Below are 20,225 nucleotides of genomic sequence, written 5' to 3'. Positions count from 1 at the left end.
AAGACGGCATTGTGGCTTTTCTATTTAATTCCGATGCAATTTCTGTGTTTCATCGTCAATAAGACCGTCAGATGGATACAGTAAACCTGAAGTGAAGCATCGGAATCTATAACTAGTGTCACAGGAATGGTTCAATCATAGACAGTAGGAAGAGTCAGTCTTCTTGGACTTAAGTCGGCATTGTGACTTTTGTATTTAATTGCGATGCAATTTCTGTGTTTCATCGTCAATAAGAAGGTCAGAGGGATACAGTAAACCTGAAGTGAAGCATCGGAATCTATATCTAGTGTCACAGGAATGGTTCAAAACATAGTCAGTAAGAAGAGTCAGTCATCTTGTACTGAAGTCGGCATTGTGCCTTTTCTATTTAGTTCCGATGCAATTTCTGTGTTACATCGTCAACATGAAGGTCCAAGGGATACAGTAAACCTGAAGTGAAGCATCGGAATCTATAACTAGTATCACAGGAATGGTTCAAAACATAGAGAGTAGGAAGAGTCAGTCTTCCTGTACTTAAGTCGGCATTGTGCCTTTTGTATTTAATTCCGATGCATTTTCTGTGTTTCATCGTCTATAAGAAGGTCAGAGGGATTCAGTAAACCTGAAGTGAAGCATCGGAAACTATAACTAGTGTCACAGGAATGGTTCAAAACATAGTCAGTAAGAAGAGTCAGTCTTCTTGCACTTAATTCGGCATTGTGCCTTTTTATTTAATTACGATGCAATTTCTGTGTTTCATCGTCAATAAGAAGGTCCAAGGGATACAGTAAACCTGAAGTGAAGCATCGGAATCTATAACTAGTGTCACAGAAATGGTTCAGAACATAGTCAGTAAGAAGAGTCAGTCTTCTAGTACTTAAGTCGGCATTGAGCCTTTTCTATTTAGTTCCGATGCAATTTCTGTGTTTCATCGTCAATAAGAAGGTCAGAGGGGTACGGTAAACCTGAAGTGAAGCATCGGAATGTATAACTAGTGTCACAGGAATCGTTCAAAACATAGACAGTAGGAGGAGTCAGTCTTCTTCTACTTGAGTCGGCATTTTGCATTTTGTATTAATTTCCGATGCAACATCTGCGATTCATTGTCAATACGAAGGTCATAGGGATACAGTAAACCTGAAGTGAAGCATTGGAATCTATAACTAGTGTCACAGGAATGGTTCAAAACGTAGACAGTAGGAAGAGTCAGTCTTCTTGTACTTAAGTTGGCATTGTGCCTTTTGTATTTATTTCCGATGCAATTTCTGTGTTTCATCGTCAATATGAAGGAAAGAGGGACACAGTAAACCTGAAGTGAAGCATCGGAATCTATAACTAGTGTCACCGGGATGGTTCAATCACAGACAGTAGGAAGAGTCAGTCTTCTTGGACTTAAGTCGGCATTGTGCCTATGTATTTAATTCCGATGCAATTTCTGTGTTTCATCGTCAATAAGAAAGTCCAAAGGATACAGTAACCTTGAAGTGAGGCATCGGAATCTATTACTAGTGTCACAGGAATGGTTCAAACAAAGTCAGTAAGAAGAGCCAGTCTTCTTGTACTTAAGTCGCCATTGTGCCTTTCGTATTTAATTCCGATGCAATTTGGGTGTTTCATCGTCAGTAAGAAGGTCCAAGGGATACAGTACCCCTGAAGTGAAGCATCGGAGTCTATAACTAGTGTCACAGGAATGGTTCAAATCATAGTCAGTAAGAAGAGTCAGTCTTCTTGTACTTAAGTTGGCATTGTGCCTTTTGTATTTATTTCCGATGCAATTTCTGTGGTTCATCGTTAATATGAAGGAAAGAGGGACACAGTAAACCTGAAGTGAAGCATCGGAATTTATAACTAGTGTCACAGGAATGATTCAAACATAAACAGTAGGAAGAGTCAGTCCTCTTGTACTTAAGTCGGCATTGTGGCTTTTCTATTTAATTCCTATGCAATTTCTGTGTTTCCTCGTCAATAAGAAGGTCAGATGGAATCAGTAAACCTGAAGTGAAGCATCGGAATCTATAACTAGTGTCACCGGGATGGTTCAATAATAGACAGTAGGAAGAGTCAGTCTTCTTGGACTTAAGTCGGCATTGTGCCTATGTATTTAATTCCGATGCAATTTCTGTGTTTCATCGTCAATAAGAAGGTCCAAAGGATACAGTAAACTTGAAGTGAGGCATCGGAATCTATTACTAGTGTCACAGGAATGGTTCAAACAAAGTCAGTAAGAAGAGCCAGTCTTCTTGTACTTAAGTCGCCATTGTGCCTTTCGTATTTAATTCCGATGCAATTTCGGTGTTTCATCGTCAGTAAGAAGGTCCAAGGGATACAGTACCCCTGAAGTGAAGCATCGGAGTCTATAACTAGTGTCACAGGAATGGTTCAAATCATAGACAGTAAGAAGAGTCAGTCTTCTTGTACTTAAGTTGGCATTGTGCCTTTTGTATTTATTTCCGATGCAATTTCTGTGTTTCATCGTCAATATGAAGGAAAGAGGGACACAGTAAACCTGAAGTGAACCATCGGAATGTATAACTAGTGTCACAGGAATGATTCAAACATAGACAGTAGGAAGAGTCAGTCCTCTTGTACTTAAGTCGGCATTGTGGCTTTTCTATTTAATTCCTATGCAATTTCTGTGTTTGATCGTCAATAAGAAGGTCAGATGGATACAGTAAACCTGAAGTGAAGCATCGAAATCTATAACTAGTGTCACCGGGATGGTTCAATCATAGACAGTAGGAAGAGTCAGTCTTCTTGGACTTAAGTCGGCATTGTGCCTATGTATTTAATTCCGATGCAATTTCTGTGTTTCGTCGTCAATAAGAAGGTCCAAAGGATACAGTAAACTTGAAGTGAGGCATCGGAATCAATTACTAGTGTCACAGGAATGGTTCAAACAAAGTCAGTAAGAAGAACAAGTCTTCTTGTACTTAAGTCGCCATTGTGCCTTTCGTATTTAATTCCGATGCTATTTCGGTGTTTCATCGTCAGTAAGATGGTCCAGGGGATACAGTACCCCTGAAGTGAAGCATCGGAGTCTATAACTAGTGTCACAGGAATGGTTCAAATCATAGACAGTAAGAAGAGTCAGTCTTCTTGTACTTAAGTCTGCATTGTGCCTTTTGTATTTAATTCCGATGCAATTTCTGTGTTTCATCGTCAATAAGAAGGTCAGAGGGACACAGTAAACCAGAAGTGAAGCATCGGAATGTATAACTTGTGTCACAGGAATGATTCAAACATAGACAGTAGGAGGAGTCAGTCCTCTTGTACTTAAGTCGGCATTGTGGCTTTTCTATTTAATTCCGATGCAATTTCTGTGTTTCATCGTCAATAAGATCGTCAGATTGATACAGTAAACCTGAAGTGAAGCATCGGAATCTATAACTAGTGTCACAGGAATGGTTCAATCATAGACAGTAGGAAGAGTCAGTCTTCTTGGACTTAAGTCGGCATCGTGCCTTTCGTATTTAATTCCGATGCTATTTCGGTGTTTCATCGTCAGTAAGAAGGTCCAAGGGATACAGTACCCCTGAAGTGAAGCATCGGAGTCTATAACTAGTGTCACAGGAATGGTTCAAATCATAGACAGTAAGAAGAGTCAGTCTTCTTGTACTTAAGTCTGCATTGTGCCTTTTGTATTTCATTCCGATGCAATTTCTGTGTTTCATCGTCAATAAGAAGGTCAGAGGGACACAGTAAACCAGAAGTGAAGCATCGGAATCTATAACTAGTGTCACAGGAATGGTTCAATCATAGACAGTAGGAAGAGTCAGCCTTCTTGGACTTAAGTCGGCATTGTGCCTTTTGTATTTAATTCCGATGCAATTTCTGTATTTCATCGTCAATAAGAAGGTCCAAGGGATGCAGTACACCTGAAGTGAAGCATCGGAATCTATAACTAGTGTCACAGGAATGGTTCAAAACATAGACAGTAAGAGGAGTCAGGCTTCTTGTACTTAAGTCGGCATTGTGCCTTTTCTATTTAACTCCGATGCAATTTCGGTGTTTCATCGTCAATACGAAGGTCAGAGGGATACACTAAACCTGAAGTGAAGCATCGGAATGTATAACTTGTGTCACAGGAATGATTCAAACATAGACAGTAGGAGGAGTCAGTCTTCTTGGGCTTAAGTCGGCATTGTTGCTTTTCTATTTAATTCCGATGCAATTTCTGTGTTTCATCGTCAATAAGAAAGTCAGATGGATACAGTAAACCTGAAGTGAAGCATTGGGAACTATAACTAGTGTCACAGGAATGGTTCAAAACGTAGACAGTAGGAAGAATCCGTCTTCTTGTACTTTAGTTGGCATTGTGCCTTTTGTATTTATTTCCGATGCAATTTTTGTGTTTCATCGTCAATATGAAGGAAAGAGGGACACTGTAAACCTGAAGTGAAGCATCGGAATGTATAACTAGTGTCACAGGAATGATACAAACATAGACAGTAGGAAGAGTCAGTCCTCTTGTACTTAAGTCGGCATTGTGGCTTTTCTATTTAATTCCTATGCAATTTCTGTGTTTCATCGTCAATAAGATGGTCAGATGGATACAGTAAACCTGAAGTGAAGCATAGGAATCTATAACTAGTGTCGACGTGATGGTTCAATCAAAGACAGTAGGAAGAGTCAGTCTTCTTGGACTTAAGTCGGCATTGTGCCTATGTATTTAATTCCGATGCAATTTCTGTGTTTCATCGTCAATAAGAAGGTCCAAAGGATACAGTAAACTTGAAGTGAGGCATCGGAATCCATAACTAGTGTCACAGGAATGGTTCAAACAAAGTCAGTAAGAAGAGCCAGTCTTCTTGTACTTAAGTCGCCATTGTGCCTTTCGTATTTAATTCCGATGCAATTTCGGTGTTTCATCGTCAGTAAGAAGGTCCAAGGGATACAGTACCCCTGAAGTGAAGCATCGGAGTCTATAACTAGTGTCACAGGAATGGTTCAAATCATAGGCAGTAAGAATTGTCAGTCTTCTTTTACTTAAGTCTGCATTGTGCCTTTTGTATTTAATTCCGATGCAATTTCTGTGTTTCATCGTCAATAAGAAGGTCAGAGGGACACAGTAAACCAGAAGTGAAGCATCGGAATGTATAACTTGTATCACAGGAATGATTCAAACATAGACAGTAGGAGGAGTCAGTCCTCTTGTACTTAAGTCGGCATTGTGGCTTTTCTATTTAATTCCGATGCAATTTCTGTGTTTCATCGTCAATAAGATCGTCAGATGGATACAGTAAACCTGAAGTGAAGCATCGGAATCTATAACTAGTGGCACAGGAATGGTTCAATCATAGCCAGTAGGAAGAGTCAGTCTTCTTGGACTTAAGTCGGCATTGTGCCTTTAGTATTTAATTCCGATGCTATTTCGGTGTTTCATCGTCAGTAAGAAGGTCCAAGGGATACAGTACCCCTGAAGTGAAGCATCGGAGTCTATAACTAGTGTCACAGGAATGGTTCAAATCATAGACAGTAAGAAGAGTCAGTCTTCTTGTACTTAAGTCTGCATTGTGCCTTTTGTATTTAATTCCGATGCAATTTCTGTGTTTCATCGTCAATAAGAAGGTCAGAGGGACACAGTAAACCAGAAGTGAAGCATCGGAATCTATAACTAGTGTCACAGGAATGGTTCAATCATAGACAGTAGGAAGAGTCAGTCTTCTTGGACTTAAGTCGGCATTGTGCCTTTTGTATTTAATTCCGATGCAATTTCTGTATTTCATCGTCAATAAGAAGGTCCAAGGGATGCAGTACACCTGAAGTGAAGCATCGGAATCTATAACTAGTGTCACAGGAATGGTTCAAAACATAGACAGTAAGATGAGTCAGTCTTCTTGTACTTAAGTCGGCAATGTGCCTTTTCTATTTAACTCCGATGCAATTTCGGTGTTTCATCGTCAATACGAAGGTCAGAGGGATACACTAAACCTGAAGTGAAGCATCGGAATGTATAACTTGTGTCACAGGAATGATTCAAACATAGACAGTAGGAGGAGTCAGTCTTCTTGGACTTAAGTCGGCATTGTGGCTTTTCTATTTAATTCCGATGCAATTTCTGTGTTTCATCGTCAATAAGAAAGTCAGATGGATACAGTAAACCTGAAGTGAAGCATTGGGAACTATAACTAGTGTCACAGGAATGGTTCAAAACGTAGACAGTAGGAAGAGTCAGTCTTCTTGTACTTAAGTCGGCAATGTGCCTTTTCTATTTAATTCCGATGCAATTTCTGTGTTTCGTCGTCAATAAGAAGGTCCAAGAGATACAGTAAACCTCAAGTGAAACATCGGAATCAATAACTAGTGTCACAGGAATGGTTCAAACATAGACAGTAAGATGAGACAGTCTTCTTGTACATAATTCGGCATTGTGCCTTTTGTATTTAATTCCGATGCAATTTCTGTGTTTCATCGTCAATAAGAAGGTCCAAGGGATACAGTAAACCTGAAGTGAAGCGTCGGAATCTATAACTAGTGTCACAGGAATGGTTCAATCATAGACAGTAGGAAGAGTCAGTCTTCTTGGACTTAAGTCGGCATTGTGCCTTTTGTATTTAATTCCGATGCAATTTCTGTGTTTCATCGTCAATAAGAATGTCCAAGGGATGCAGTACACCTCAAGTGAAGCATCGGAATCTATAACTACTGTCACAGGAATGGTTCAAAACATAGACAGTAAGAAGAGTCAGTCTTCTTGTACTTAAGTCTGCATTGTGCCTTTTCTATTTAATTCCGATGCAATTTCTATGCTTCATCGTCAATTAGAAGGTCAGAGGGATACAGTAAACATGAAGTGAAGCATCGGAATCTATAAGTGGTGTCACAGGAATGGTTCAAACAAAGTCAGTAAGAAGAGTCAGTCTTCTTGTACTTAAGTCGTCATTGTGCCTTTCCTAATTAATTCCGATGCAATTTGGATGTTTCATCGTCAATAGAAAGGTCCAAGGAATACAGTAAATCTGAAGTGAAGCATCGGAATCTATATCTAGTGTAACAGGAATGGTTCAATACATAGTCAGTACGCAGAGTCAGTCTTCTTGTACTTAAGTCGGCAATGTGCCTTTTCTATTTAATTCCGATGCAATTTCTGTGTTTCGTCGTCAATAAGAAGGTCCAAGTGATACAGTAAACCTGAAGTGAAGCATCGGAATCTATATGTGGTGTCACAGGAATGGTTCAAACAAAGTCAGTAAGAATAGTCAGTCTTCTTGTACTTAAGTCGTCATTGTGCCTTTCCTAATTAATTCCGATGCAATTTGGGTGTTTCATCGTCAATAGAAAGGTCCAAGGGATACAGTAAACCTGAAGTGAAGCATCGGAATCTATATCTAGTGTCACAGGAATGGTTCAAAACATAGTCAGTAAGAAGAGTCAGTCTTCTTGTACATAAGTCGGCATTGTGCCTTTTCAGTTTAATTCCGTTGCAATGTCTGTGTTTCGTCGTCAATAAGAAGGTCCAAGTGATACAGTAAACCTGAAGTGAAGAATCGGAATCTATAACTAGTGTCACAGGAATGTTTCAAAACGTAGACAGTAAGAAGAGTCGTTCCTCTGGCACTTAAGTCGGCATTGTGCTTTTTGTATCTAATCCCGATGCAATTTCTGAGTTTCATCGTCAATAAGATGGTCCAAGGGATACAGTAAACCTGAAGTGAAGCGTCGGAATCTATAACTAGTGTCACAGGAATGGTTCAAAACATAGACAGTAATAAGAGTCAGTCTTCTTGTACTTAAGTCGGCATTGTGCCTTTTGTATTTAATTCCGATGCAATTTCTGTGTTTCATCGTCAATAAGAAGGTCAGAGGGATACAGTAAACCTGAAGTGAAGCATCGGAATCTATAACTATTGTCACAGGATTGGTTCAAAACATAAAGAGTAGGAAGAGTCAGTCTTCTTGTTCTTAAGTCGCCATTGTGCCTTTTGTATTTAATTCCGTTGCAATTTCTGTGTTTCATCGTCAATAAGAAGGTCAGAGGGATTCAGTAAACCTGAAGTGAAGCATCGGAATATATAACTAGTGGCACAGGAATGGTTCAAACATAGACAGTAAGATGAGTCAGTCTTCTGGTACATAATTCGGCATTGTGCCTTTTGTATTTAATTCCGTTGCAATTTCTGTGTTTCATCGTCAATAAGAAGGTCCAAGGGATAAAGTTAACCTGAAGTGAAGCGTCGGAATCTATAACTAGTGTCACAGGAATGTTTCAAAACATAGACAGTAATAAGAGTCAGCCTTCTAGTACATAAGTCGGCATTGTGACTTTTGTATTTAATCCCGATGCAATTTCTGTTTTTCACCGTCAATAAGAAGGTCAGAGGGATACAGTAAACCTGAAGTGAAGCATCGGAATCTATAACTAGTGTCACAGGAATGGCTCAAAAAATAGAGAGTAGGAAGAGTCAGTCTTCTTGTACTTAAGTCGGCATTGTGCCTTTTGTATTTAATTACGATGCAATTTCTGTGTTTCATCGTCTATAAGAAGGTCAGAGGGATTCCGTAAACCTGAAGTGAAGCATCGGAATCTATAACTAGTGTCACAGGAATGGTTCAATCATAGACAGTAGGAAGAGTCAGTCTTCTTGGACTTAAGTCGGCATTGTGCCGTTTGTATTTATTTTCGATGCAATTTCTGTGTTTCATCGTCAATAAGAATGTCCAAGGGATGCAGTACACCTCAAGTGAAGCATCGGAATCTATAACTACTGTCACAGGAATGGTTCAAAACATAGACAGTAAGAAGAGTCAGTCTTCTTGTACTTAAGTCTGCATTGTGCCTTTTCAATTTAATTCCGATGCAATTCCTATGCTTCATCGTCAATTAGAAGGTCAGAGGGATACAGTAAACATGATGTGAAGCATCGGAATCTATAAGTGGTGTCACAGGAATGGGTCAAACAAAGTCAGTAAGAAGAGTCAGTCTTCTTGTACTTAAGTCGTCATTGTGCCTTTCCTAATTAATTCCGATGCAATTTGGATGTTTCATCGTCAATACAAAGGTCCAAGGAATACAGTAAACCTGAAGTGAAGCATCGGAATCTATAACTAGTGTCACAGGAATGTTTCAAAACGTAGACAGTAAGAAGAGTCAGTATTCTTGTACTTAAGTCGGCATTGTGCTTTTTGTATCTAATCCCGATGCAATTACTGAGATTCATCGTCAATAAGATGGTCCAAGGGATACAGTAAACCTGAAGTGAAGCGTCGGAATCTATAACTAGTGTCACAGGAATGGTTCAAAACATAGACAGTAATAAGGGTCAGTCCTCTAGTACTTAAGTCGGCATTGTGCCTTTTGTATTTAATTCCGATGCAATTTCTGTGTTTCATCGTCAATAAGAAGGTCCAAGGGATAAAGTTAACCTGAAGTGAAGCGTCGGAATCTATAACTAGTGTCACAGGAATGGTTCAAATCATAGACAGTGATAAGAGTCAGCCTTCTAGTACATAAGTCGGCATTGTGCCTTTTGTATTTAATCCCGATGCAATTTCTGTTTTTCACCGTCAATAAGAAGGTCAGAGGGATACAGTAAACCTGAAGTGAAGCATCGGAATCTATAACTAGTGTCACAGGAATGGCTCAAAAAATAGAGAGTAGGAAGAGTCAGTCTTCTTGTACTTAAGTCGGCATTGTGCCTTTTGTATTTAATTACGATGCAATTTCTGTGTTTCATCGTCTATAAGAAGGTCAGAGGGATTCCGTAAACCTGAAGTGAAGCATCGGAATCTATAACTAGTGTCACAGGAATGGTTCAATCATAGACAGTAGGAAGAGTCAGTCTTCTTGGACTTAAGTCGGCATTGTGCCGTTTGTATTTATTTTCGATGCAATTTCTGTGTTTCATCGTCAATAAGAATGTCCAAGGGATGCAGTACACCTCAAGTGAAGCATCGGAATCTATAACTACTGTCACAGGAATGGTTCAAAACATAGACAGTAAGAAGAGTCAGTCTTCTTGTACTTAAGTCTGCATTGTGCCTTTTCAATTTAATTCCGATGCAATTCCTATGCTTCATCGTCAATTAGAAGGTCAGAGGGATACAGTAAACATGATGTGAAGCATCGGAATCTATAAGTGGTGTCACAGGAATGGGTCAAACAAAGTCAGTAAGAAGAGTCAGTCTTCTTGCACTTAAGTCGTCATTGTGCCTTTCCTAATTAATTCCGATGCAATTTGGATGTTTCATCGTCAATACAAAGGTCCAAGGAATACAGTAAACCTGAAGTGAAGCATCGGAATCTATAACTAGTGTCACAGGAATGTTTCAAAACGTAGACAGTAAGAAGAGTCAGTCCTCTTGTACTTAAGTCGGCATTGTGCTTTTTGTATCTAATCCCGATGCAATTACTGAGATTCATCGTCAATAAGATGGTCCAAGGGATACAGTAAACCTGAAGTGAAGCGTCGGAATCTATAACTAGTGTCACAGGAATGGTTCAAAACATAGACAGTAATAAGAGTCAGTCCTCTAGTACTTAAGTCGGCATTGTGCCTTTTGTATTTAATTCCGATGCAATTTCTGTGTTTCACCGTCAATAAGAAGGTCAGAGCGATACAGTAAACCTGAAGTGAACCATCGGTATCTATAACTAGTGTCACAGGAATGGTTCAAAACATAGAGAGGAGGAAGAGTCAGTCTTCTTGTACTTAAGTCGGCATTGTGCCTTTTGTATTTAATTCCGATGCAATTTCTGTGTTTCATCGTCTATAAGAAGGTCAGAGGGATTCCGTAAACCTGAAGTGAAGCATCGGAATCTATAACTAGTGTCACAGGATTAGTTCAAAACATAGTCAGTAAGAAGAGTCAGTCTTCTTGCACTTAATTCGGCAATGTGACTTTTTATTTAATTACGATGCAATTTCTGTGTTTCATCGTCAATAAGAAGGTCCAAGGGATTCAGTAAACCTGAAGTGAAGCATCGGAATCTATAACTAGTGTCACAGAAATGGTTCAGAACATAGTCACTAAGAAGAGTCAGTCTTCTAGTACTTAAGTCGGCATTGTGCCTTTTGTATTTAATTCCGATGCAATTTCTGTGTTTCCTCGTCAATAAGAAGGTCCAAGGGATACAGTAAACCTGAAGTGAAGCATCGGAATCAATAACTAGTGTCACAGGAATGGTTCAAAACATAGACACTTAGAAGAGTCAGTCCTCTTGTACTTAAGTCGCCATTGTGCTTTTTGTATGTAATTCCGATGCAATTTCTGAGTTTCATCGTCAATAAGATGGTCAGAGGCATACAGTAAACCTGAAGTGAAGCATCGGAATCTATAACTAGTGTCACAGGAATGGTTCAAAACATAGTCAGTAAGAAGAGTCAGTCGTCTTGCACTTAAGTCGGCATTGTGGCTTTTCTATTTAATTCCGATGCAATTTCTGTGTTTCATCGTCAATAAGACCGTCAGATGGATACACTAAACCTGAAGTGAAGCATCGGAATCTATAACTAGTGTCACAGGAATGGTTCAATCATAGACAGTAGGAAGAGTCAGTCTTCTTGTTCTTAAGTCTGCATTGTGCCTTTTGTATATATTTCCGATGCAATTTCTGTGTTTCATGATCAATAAGAAGGTCAGAGGGATACAGTAAACCTGAAGTGAAGCATCGGAATCTATAACTTGTGTCACACTAATGGTTCAAAACATAGACAGCAGGAAGAGTAATTCTTCTTGTACTTAAGTCGGCATTGTGCCTTTTGTATTTCATTTCGATGCAATATCTGTGTTTCATCGTCAATAAGGAGGTCCAAGGGGTACAGTAAACCTGAAGTGAGGCATCGGAATCTATAACTAGTGTCACAGGAATGGTTCAGAACATAGTCAGTAAGAAGAGTCAGTCTTCTTGTACTTACGTCGGCATTGTGCCTTTTCTATTTAATTCCGATGCAATATCTGTGTTCCATCGTCAATAAGAAGGTCCAAGGGATGCAGTACACCTGAAGTGAAGCATCGGAATCTATAACTAGTGTCACAGGAATGGTTCAAAACATAGACAGTAAGAGGTGTCAGTATTCTTGTACTTAAGTCGGCATTGTGCCTTTTCTATTTAATTCCGATGCAATTTCTGTGTTTCATCGTCAATAAGAAGGTCAGAGGGATACAGTAAACCTGAGCTGAAGCATCGAATCTATAAGCGGTGTCACAGGAATGGTTCAAACGAAGTCAGAAAGAAGAGTCCGTCTTCTTGTACTTATGTCGGCATTGTGCCTTTCCTATTTACTTCCGATGCAATTTCGGTGTTTCATCGTCAATAGAAAGGTCCAAGGGATACAGTAAACCTGAAGTGAAGCATCGGAATCTATATCTAGTGTCACAGGAATGGTACATAACATAGGAAGTAAGAAGAGTCAGTCTTCTTGTACTTAAGTCGGCATTGTGCATTTTCTATTTAATTCCGATGCAATTTCTGTGTTTTGTCGTCAATAAGAAGGTCCAAGGGATACAGTAAACCTGAAGTGAAGCATCGCAATCTATAACTAGTGTCACAGGAATGGTTCAAAACATAGAGAGTAGGAAGAGTCAGTCTTCTTGTACTTAAGTCGTCATTGTGCCTTTTGTATTTAATTCCGATGCAATTTCTGTGTTTCATCGTCTATAAGAAGATCAGAGGGATTCAGTAAACCTGAAGTGAAGCATCGGAATCTATAACTAGTGTCGCAGGAATGGTTCAAAGCATAGTCAGTAAGAAGAGTCAGTCTTCTTGCACTTAATTCGGCATTGCGCCTTTTTATTTAATTACGATGCAATTTCTGTGTTTCATCGTCAATAAGAAGGTCCAAGGGATACAGTAAACCTGATGTGAAGCATCGGAATCTATAACTAGTGTCACAGAAATGGTTCAGAACATAGTCAGTAAGAAGAGTCAGTCTTCTAGTACTTAAGTCGGCATTGTGCCGTTTGTATTTAAATCCGATGCAATTTCTGTGTTTCATCATCAATCATAAGGTCAGAGGGATACAGTAAACCTGAAGTGATGCATCGTTATGTATAACTAGTGTCACAGGATTTGCTCAAAAACATAGACAGTAGGAAGAGTCAGTCTTCTTGTACTTAAGTCGGCATTGTGCTTTTTGTATTTGTTTCCGATGCAATTTCTGTGTTTCATCATCAATAAGAAGGTCAGAGGGATACATTAAACCTGAAGAGAAGTATCGGAACCTATAACTAGTGTCACAGGAATGGTTCAAAACATAGACAGCAGGAAGAGTCATTCTTCTTGTACTTAAGACGGCATTGTGCCTTTTGTATTTAGTTCCGATGCAATTTCTGCGTTTCATCGTCAATAAGAAGGTCCAAGGGATACATTAAACCTGAAGTGAGGCATCGGAATCTATAACTAGTGTCACAGGAATGGTTCAAAACATAGTCAGTAAGAAGAGTCAGTCTTCTTGGACTTAAGTCGGCATTGTGCCTTTTCTATTTAATTCCGATGCAATTTGTGTGTTTCATCGTCAATAAGAAGGTCCATGGGATGCAGTACACCTGAAGTGAAGCATCGGATTCTATAACTAGTGTCACAGGAATGGTTCAAAACATAGTCAGTAAGAAGAGTCAGTCTTCTTGTACTTAAGTCGGCATTGTGCCTTTTCTATTTAATTCCGATGCAATTTCTGTGTTTCATCGTCCATAAGAAGGTCAGAGGGATACAGTAAACCTGAGCTGAAGCATCGAATCTATAAGCGGTGTTACAGGAATGGTTCAAACGAAGTCAGTAATAAGAGTCAGTCTCCTTGTACTTATCTCGGCATTGTGCCTTTCCTACTTAATTCCGATGCAATTTCGGTGTTTCATCGTCAATAGAAAGGTCCAAGGGATACAGTAAACCTGAAGTGAAGCATCGGAATCTATATCTAGTGTCACAGGAATAATACAAAACATAGTCAGTAAGAAGAGTCAGTCTTCTTGTACTTAAGTCCTCTTTGTGCGTTTTCTATTTAATTCCGATGCAATTTCTGTGTTTCGTAGTCAATAAGAAGATCCAAGGGATACAGTAAACCTGAAGTGAAGCATCGGAATCTATAACTAGTGTCACAGGAATGTTTCAAAACATAGACAGTAAGAAGAGTCAGATCTCTTGTACTTAAGTCGGCATTGTGCTTTTTGTATCTAATTCCGATGCAATTTCTGAGTTTCATCGTCTATAAGAAGGTCAGAGGGATACAGTAAACCTGAAGTGAACCATCGGAATCAATAACTAGTGTCACAGGAATGGTTCACAACATAGTCAGTAAGAAGAGTCAGTCTTCTTGGACTTAAGTCGGCATTGTGCCTTTTCTATTTAATTCAGATGCAATTTCTGTGTTTCATCGTCTATAAGAAGGTCCAAGGGATCCAGTAAACCTGAAGTGAAGCATCGGAATCTATAACTAGTGTCACAGAAATGGTTCAGAACATAGTCAGTAAGAAGAGTCAGTCTTCTAGTACTTAAGTCGGCATTGTGCCTTTTGTATTTAATTCCGGTGCAATTTCTGTGTATCATCGTCAATCATAAGGTCAGAGGAATACAGTAAACCTGAAGTGAAGCATCGTTATGTATAACTAGTGTCACAGGAATTGCTCAAAACATAGACAGTAGGAAGAGTCAGTCTTCTTGTTCTTAAGTCGGCATTGTGCATTTTGTATTTATTTCCGATGCAATTTCTGTGTTTCATCATCAATAAGAAGGTCAGAGGGATACATTAAACCTGAAGTGAAGTATCGGAACGTATAACTAGTGTCACAGGAATGGTTCAAAACATAGACAGCAGGAAGAGTCATTCTTCTTGTACTTAAGACGGCATTGTGCCTTTTGTATTTAGTTCCGATGCAATTTCTGTGTTTCATCGTCAATAAGAGGGTCCAAGGGATACATTAAACCTGAAGTGAGGCATCGGAATCTATAACTAGTGTCACAGGAATGGTTCAAAACATAGTCAGTAAGAAGAGTCAGTCCTCCTGGACTTAAGTCTTCATTGTGCCTTTTCTATTTAATTCCGATGCAATTTGTGTGTTTCATCGTCAATAAGAAGGTCCAAGGGATGCAGTACACCTGAAGTGAAGCATCAGATTCTACAACTAGTGTCACAGGAATGGTTCAAAACATAGTCAGTAAGAAGAGTCAGTCTTCTTGTACTTAAGTCGGCATTGTGCCTTTTTTTATTTAATTCCGATGCAATTTCTGTGTTTCATCGTCCATAAGAAGGTCAGAGGGATACAGTAAACCTGAGCTGAAGCATCGAATCTATAAGCGGTGTTACAGGAATGGTTCAAACGAAGTCAGTAAGAAGAGTCAGTCTTCTTGTACTTATGTCGGCATTGTGCCTTTCCTACTTAATTCCGATGCAATTTCGGTGTTTCATCGTCAATAGAAAGGTCCAAGGGATACAGTAAAGCTGAAGTGAAGCATCGGAATCTATATCTAGTGTCACAGGAATAATACAAAACATAGTCAGTAAGAAGAGTCAGTCTTCTTGTACTTAAGTCGGCTTTGTGCGTTTTCTATTTAATCCCGATGCAATTTCTGTGTTTCGTAGTCAATAAGAAGATCCAAGGGATACAGTAAACCTGAAGGGAAGCATCGGAATCTATAACTAGTGTCACAGGAATGTTTCAAAACATAGACAGTAAGAAGAGTCAGATCTCTTGTACTTAAGTCGGCATTGTGCTTTTTGTATCTAATTCCGATGCAATTTCTGAGTTTCATCGTCTATAAGAAGGTCAGAGGGATACAGTAAACCTGAAGTGAACCATCGGAATCTATAACTAGTGTCACAGGAATGGTTCACAACATAGTCAGTAAGAAGAGTCAGTCTTCTTGGACTTAAGTCGGCATTGTGCCTTTTCTATTTAATTCCGATGCAATTTCTGTGTTTCATCGTCAATAAGAAGGTCCAAGGGATGCAGTACACCTGAAGTGAAGCATCGGAAACTATAACTAGTGTCACAGGAATGGTTCAAAACATAGACAGTAAGAGGAGTCAGTCTTCTTGTACTTAAGTCGGCATTGTGCCTTTTCTATTTAATTCCGAAGCAATTACTGTGTTTCATCATCAATAAGGTCAGAGGGATAATGTAACCTGAACTGAAGCATCGAATCTATAAGTGGTGTCACAGGAATTGTTCAAACGAAGTCAGTAAGAAGAGTCAGTCTTCTAGTACTTAAGGCGCCATTGTGCCTTTTGTATTTAATTCCGATGCAATTTCTGTGTTTCATCGTCAATAAGAAGGTCCAAGGGGTACAGTAAACCTGAAGTGAGACATCGGAAAATATAACTAGTGTCACAGGAAAGGTTCAAAACATAGTCAGTAAGAAGAGTCAGTCTTCTTGTACTTACGTCGGCATTGTGCCTTTTCTATTTAATTCCGATGCAATTTCTGTGTTTCATCGTCAATAAGAAGGTCCAAGGGATGCAGTACACCTGAAGTGAGGCATCGCAATCTGTAACTAGTGTCACAGGAATGGTTCAAAACATAGACAGTAAGAAGAGTCAGTCTTCTTGTACTTAAGTCGGCATTGTGCATTTTCTAATTAATTCCGATGCAGTTTCTGTGTTTCATCGTCAATAAGAAGGTCAGAGGGATACAGTAAACCTGAGCTGAAGCATCGAATCTATAAGCGGTGTCACAGGAATGGTTCAAACGAAGTCAGTATGAAGAGTCAGTCTTCTTGTACTTATGTCGGCATTGTGCCTTTCCTATTTAATTCCTATGCAATTTCGGTGTTTCATCGTCAATAGAAAGGTTCAAGGGATACAGTAAACCTGAAGTGAAGCATCGGAATCTATATCTAGTGTCACAGGAATAATACAAAACATGGACAGTAAGAAGAGTCAGTCTTCTTGTACTTAAGCCGGCATTGTGCCTTTTCTATTTAATTCCGATGCAATTTCTGTGTTTCGTCGTCAATAAGAAGGTCCAAGCGATACATTAAACCTGAAGTGAAGCATCGGAATCTATAACTAGTGTCACCGGGATGGTTCAATCATAGACAGTAGGAAGAGTCAGTCTTCTTGGACTTAAGTCGGCATTGTGCCTATGTATTTAATTCCGATGCAATGTCTGTGTTTCATCGTCAATAAGAAGGTCCAAAGCATACAGTAAACTTGAAGTGAGGCATCGGAATCAATTTCTAGTGTCACAGGAATGGTTCAAACAAAGTCAGTAAGAAGAGCCAGTCTTCTTGTACTTAAGTCGCCATTGTGCCTTTCGTATTTAATTCCGATGCTATTTCGGTGTTTCATCGTCAGTAAGAAGGTCCAAGGGATACAGTACCCCTGAAGTGAAGCATCGGAGTCTATAACTAGTGTCACAGGAATGGTTCAAATCATAGACAGTAAGAAGAGTCAGTCTTCTTGTACTTAAGTCTGCATTGTGCCTTTTGTATTTAATTCCGATGCAATTTCTGTGTTTCATCGTCAATAAGAAGGTCAGAGGGACACAGTAAACCAGAAGTGAAGCATCGGAATCTATAACTAGTGTCACAGGAATGGTTCTATCATAGACAGTAGGAAGAGTCCGTCTTCTTGGACTTAAGTCGGCAATGTGCCTTTTCTATTTAACTCCGATGCAATTTAGGTGTTTCATCGTCAATACGAAGGTCAGAGGGATACACTAAACCTGAAGTGAAGCATCGGAATGTATAACTTGTGTCACAGGAATGATTCAAACATAGACAGTAGGAGGAGTCATTCTTCTTGGACTTAAGTCGGCATTGTGGCTTTTCTATTTAATTCCGATGCAATTTCTGTGTTTCATCGTCAATAAGAAAGTCAGATGGATACAGTAAACCTGAAGTGAAGCATTGGGAACTATAACTAGTGTCACAGGAATGGTTCAAAACGTAGACAGTAGGAAGAGTCAGTCCTCTTGTACTTAAGTCGGCATTGTGGCTTTTCTATTTAATTCCTATGCAATCTCTGTGTTTCATCGTCAATAAGAAGGTCAGATGGATACAGTAAACCTGAAGTGAAGCATAGGAATCTATAACTAGTGTCACCGGGATGGTTCAATCATAGACAGTAGGAAGAGTCAGTCTTCTTGGACTTAAGTCGGCATTGTGCCTATGTATTTAATTCCGATGCAATTTCTGTGTTTCATCGTCAATAAGAAGGTCCAAAGGATACAGTAAACTTGAAGTGAAGCATCGGAATCTATAACTAGTGTCACAGGAATGGTTCAAACAAAGTCAGTAAGAAGAGCCAGTCTTCTTGTACTTAAGTCGCCATTGTGCCTTTCGTATTTCATTCCGATGCAATTTCGGTGTTTCATCGTCAGTAAGAAGATCCAAGGGATACAGTACCCCTGAAGTGAAGCATCAGAGTCTATAACTAGTGTCACAGGAATGTTTCAAATCATAGACAGTAAGAAGAGTCAGTCTTCTTTTACTTAAGTCTGCATTGTGCCTTTTGTATTTAATTCCGATGCAATTTCTGTGTTTCATCGTCAATAAGAAGGTCAGAGGGACACAGTAAACCAGAAGTGAAGCATCGGAATGTATAACTTGTGTCACAGGAATGATTCAAACATAGACAGTAGGAGGAGTCAGTCCTCTTGTACTTAAGTCGGCATTGTGGCTTTTCTATTTAATTCCGATGCAATTTCTGTGTTTCATCGTCAATAAGATCGTCAGATGGATACAGTAAACCTGAAGTGAAGCATCGGAATCTATAACTAGTGTCACAGGAATGGTTCAATCATAGACAGTAGGAAGAGTCAGTCTTCTTGGACTTAAGTCGGCATTGTGCCTTTCGTATGTAATTCCGATGCTATTTCGGTGTTTCATCGTCAGTAAGAAGGTCCAAGGGATACAGTACCCCTGAAGTGAAGCATCGGAGTCTATAACTAGTGTCACAGGAATGGTTCAAATCATAGACAGTATTTTTTTTTTTTATTTTTTTTTTTTAAGGTGGAGCCCCTCCACGCCCACACCGGCATGATGGCCAACACAAAAGGTCTACTGCCATCTCTGGATAAGGGTTAGTATTCACTAAAGTGAGGTGTCGCAGGATGTGGGTACTGCGATGTTTGCGTACGTCTGGTTAGGATTAACCATTAATACGCGCTCATCTGGAGATAGATTGGTCGAAATCTGACGAAGGGTAGCGGTTTGAAGGGCAGAGGGAAAAAAGTGCCAAGGCAAGAGCCAAGGGAAAAAAACCTCTGCGAAAGTTAGGTCGGGCGGCAAGAGCAGTAGCGGTTATCTTGCTGCCTGCGATAGGTTGTGCAAGGATAGGTTTTGTTAGTAGTGGGTATCATGCATGTCGATACCTTGACGTTGTGCGTTTGTGCTGCTCGGCGGCTGGCGCTGGGTGCTGGTACAGAGTCCTCGTTCAGCGTCCTGCGACCTGCAACAGTTATGTTTGTTATCGGTCTTGTGTCCGATAGGTCATATACCGGAGGCACAGTGTGAGGGAGTGTTGGGAGATTGTTCGTGCGTCTGTGGGCGAGCTCGTCGGTGTCCCTGCTGTGGCCTGTTGGTCGGCTCTAATAGCAGCTGGTAGTTGCCAGTCAGTATTGCTGATATGCAGGGGCTTACCGTCGTTTGTCGCTGTTTGCGTATGTTAGTTTACCATAGGTGGTTATGCCCTAGCTAGCAGTGTCTTTGGTCGCGTGTTTCCACCTGTGGTTGTGATAGACAGTAAGAAGAGTCAGTCTTCTTGTACTTAAGTCTGCATTGTGCCTTTTGTATTTAATTCCGATGCAATTTCTGTGTTTCATCGTCAATAAGAAGGTCAGAGGGACACAGTAAACCAGAAGTGAAGCATCGGAATCTACAACTAGTGTCACAGGAATGGTTCAATCATAGACAGTAGGAAGAGTCAGTCTTCTTGGACTTAAGTCGGCATTGTGCATTTTGTATTTAATTCCGTTGCAATTTCTGTATTTCATCGTCAATAAGAAGGTCCAAGGGATGCAGTACACCTGAAGTGAAGCATCGGAATCTATAACTAGTGTCACAGGAATGGTTCAAAACATAGACAGTAAGATGAGTCAGTCTTCTTGTACTTAAGTCGGCATTGTGGCTTTTCTATTTAATTCCTATGCAATTTCTGTGTTTCATCGTCAATAAGAAGGTCAGATGGATACAGTAAACCTGAAGTGAACCATAGGAATCTATAACTAGTGTCACCGGGATGGTTCAATCATAGACAGTAGGAAGAGTCAGTCTTCTTGGACTTAAGTCGGCATTGTGGCTTTTCTATTTAATTCCTATGCAATTTCTGTGTTTCATCGTCAATAAGATCGTCAGATGGATACAGTAAACG

Source organism: Schistocerca serialis, chromosome 12 (genome assembly GCF_023864345.2).
Source record: "Schistocerca serialis cubense isolate TAMUIC-IGC-003099 chromosome 12, iqSchSeri2.2, whole genome shotgun sequence".
Taxonomy (NCBI): Eukaryota; Metazoa; Arthropoda; class Insecta; order Orthoptera; family Acrididae; genus Schistocerca; species Schistocerca serialis.
Note: the sequence above shows the minus strand (reverse complement) of the source record.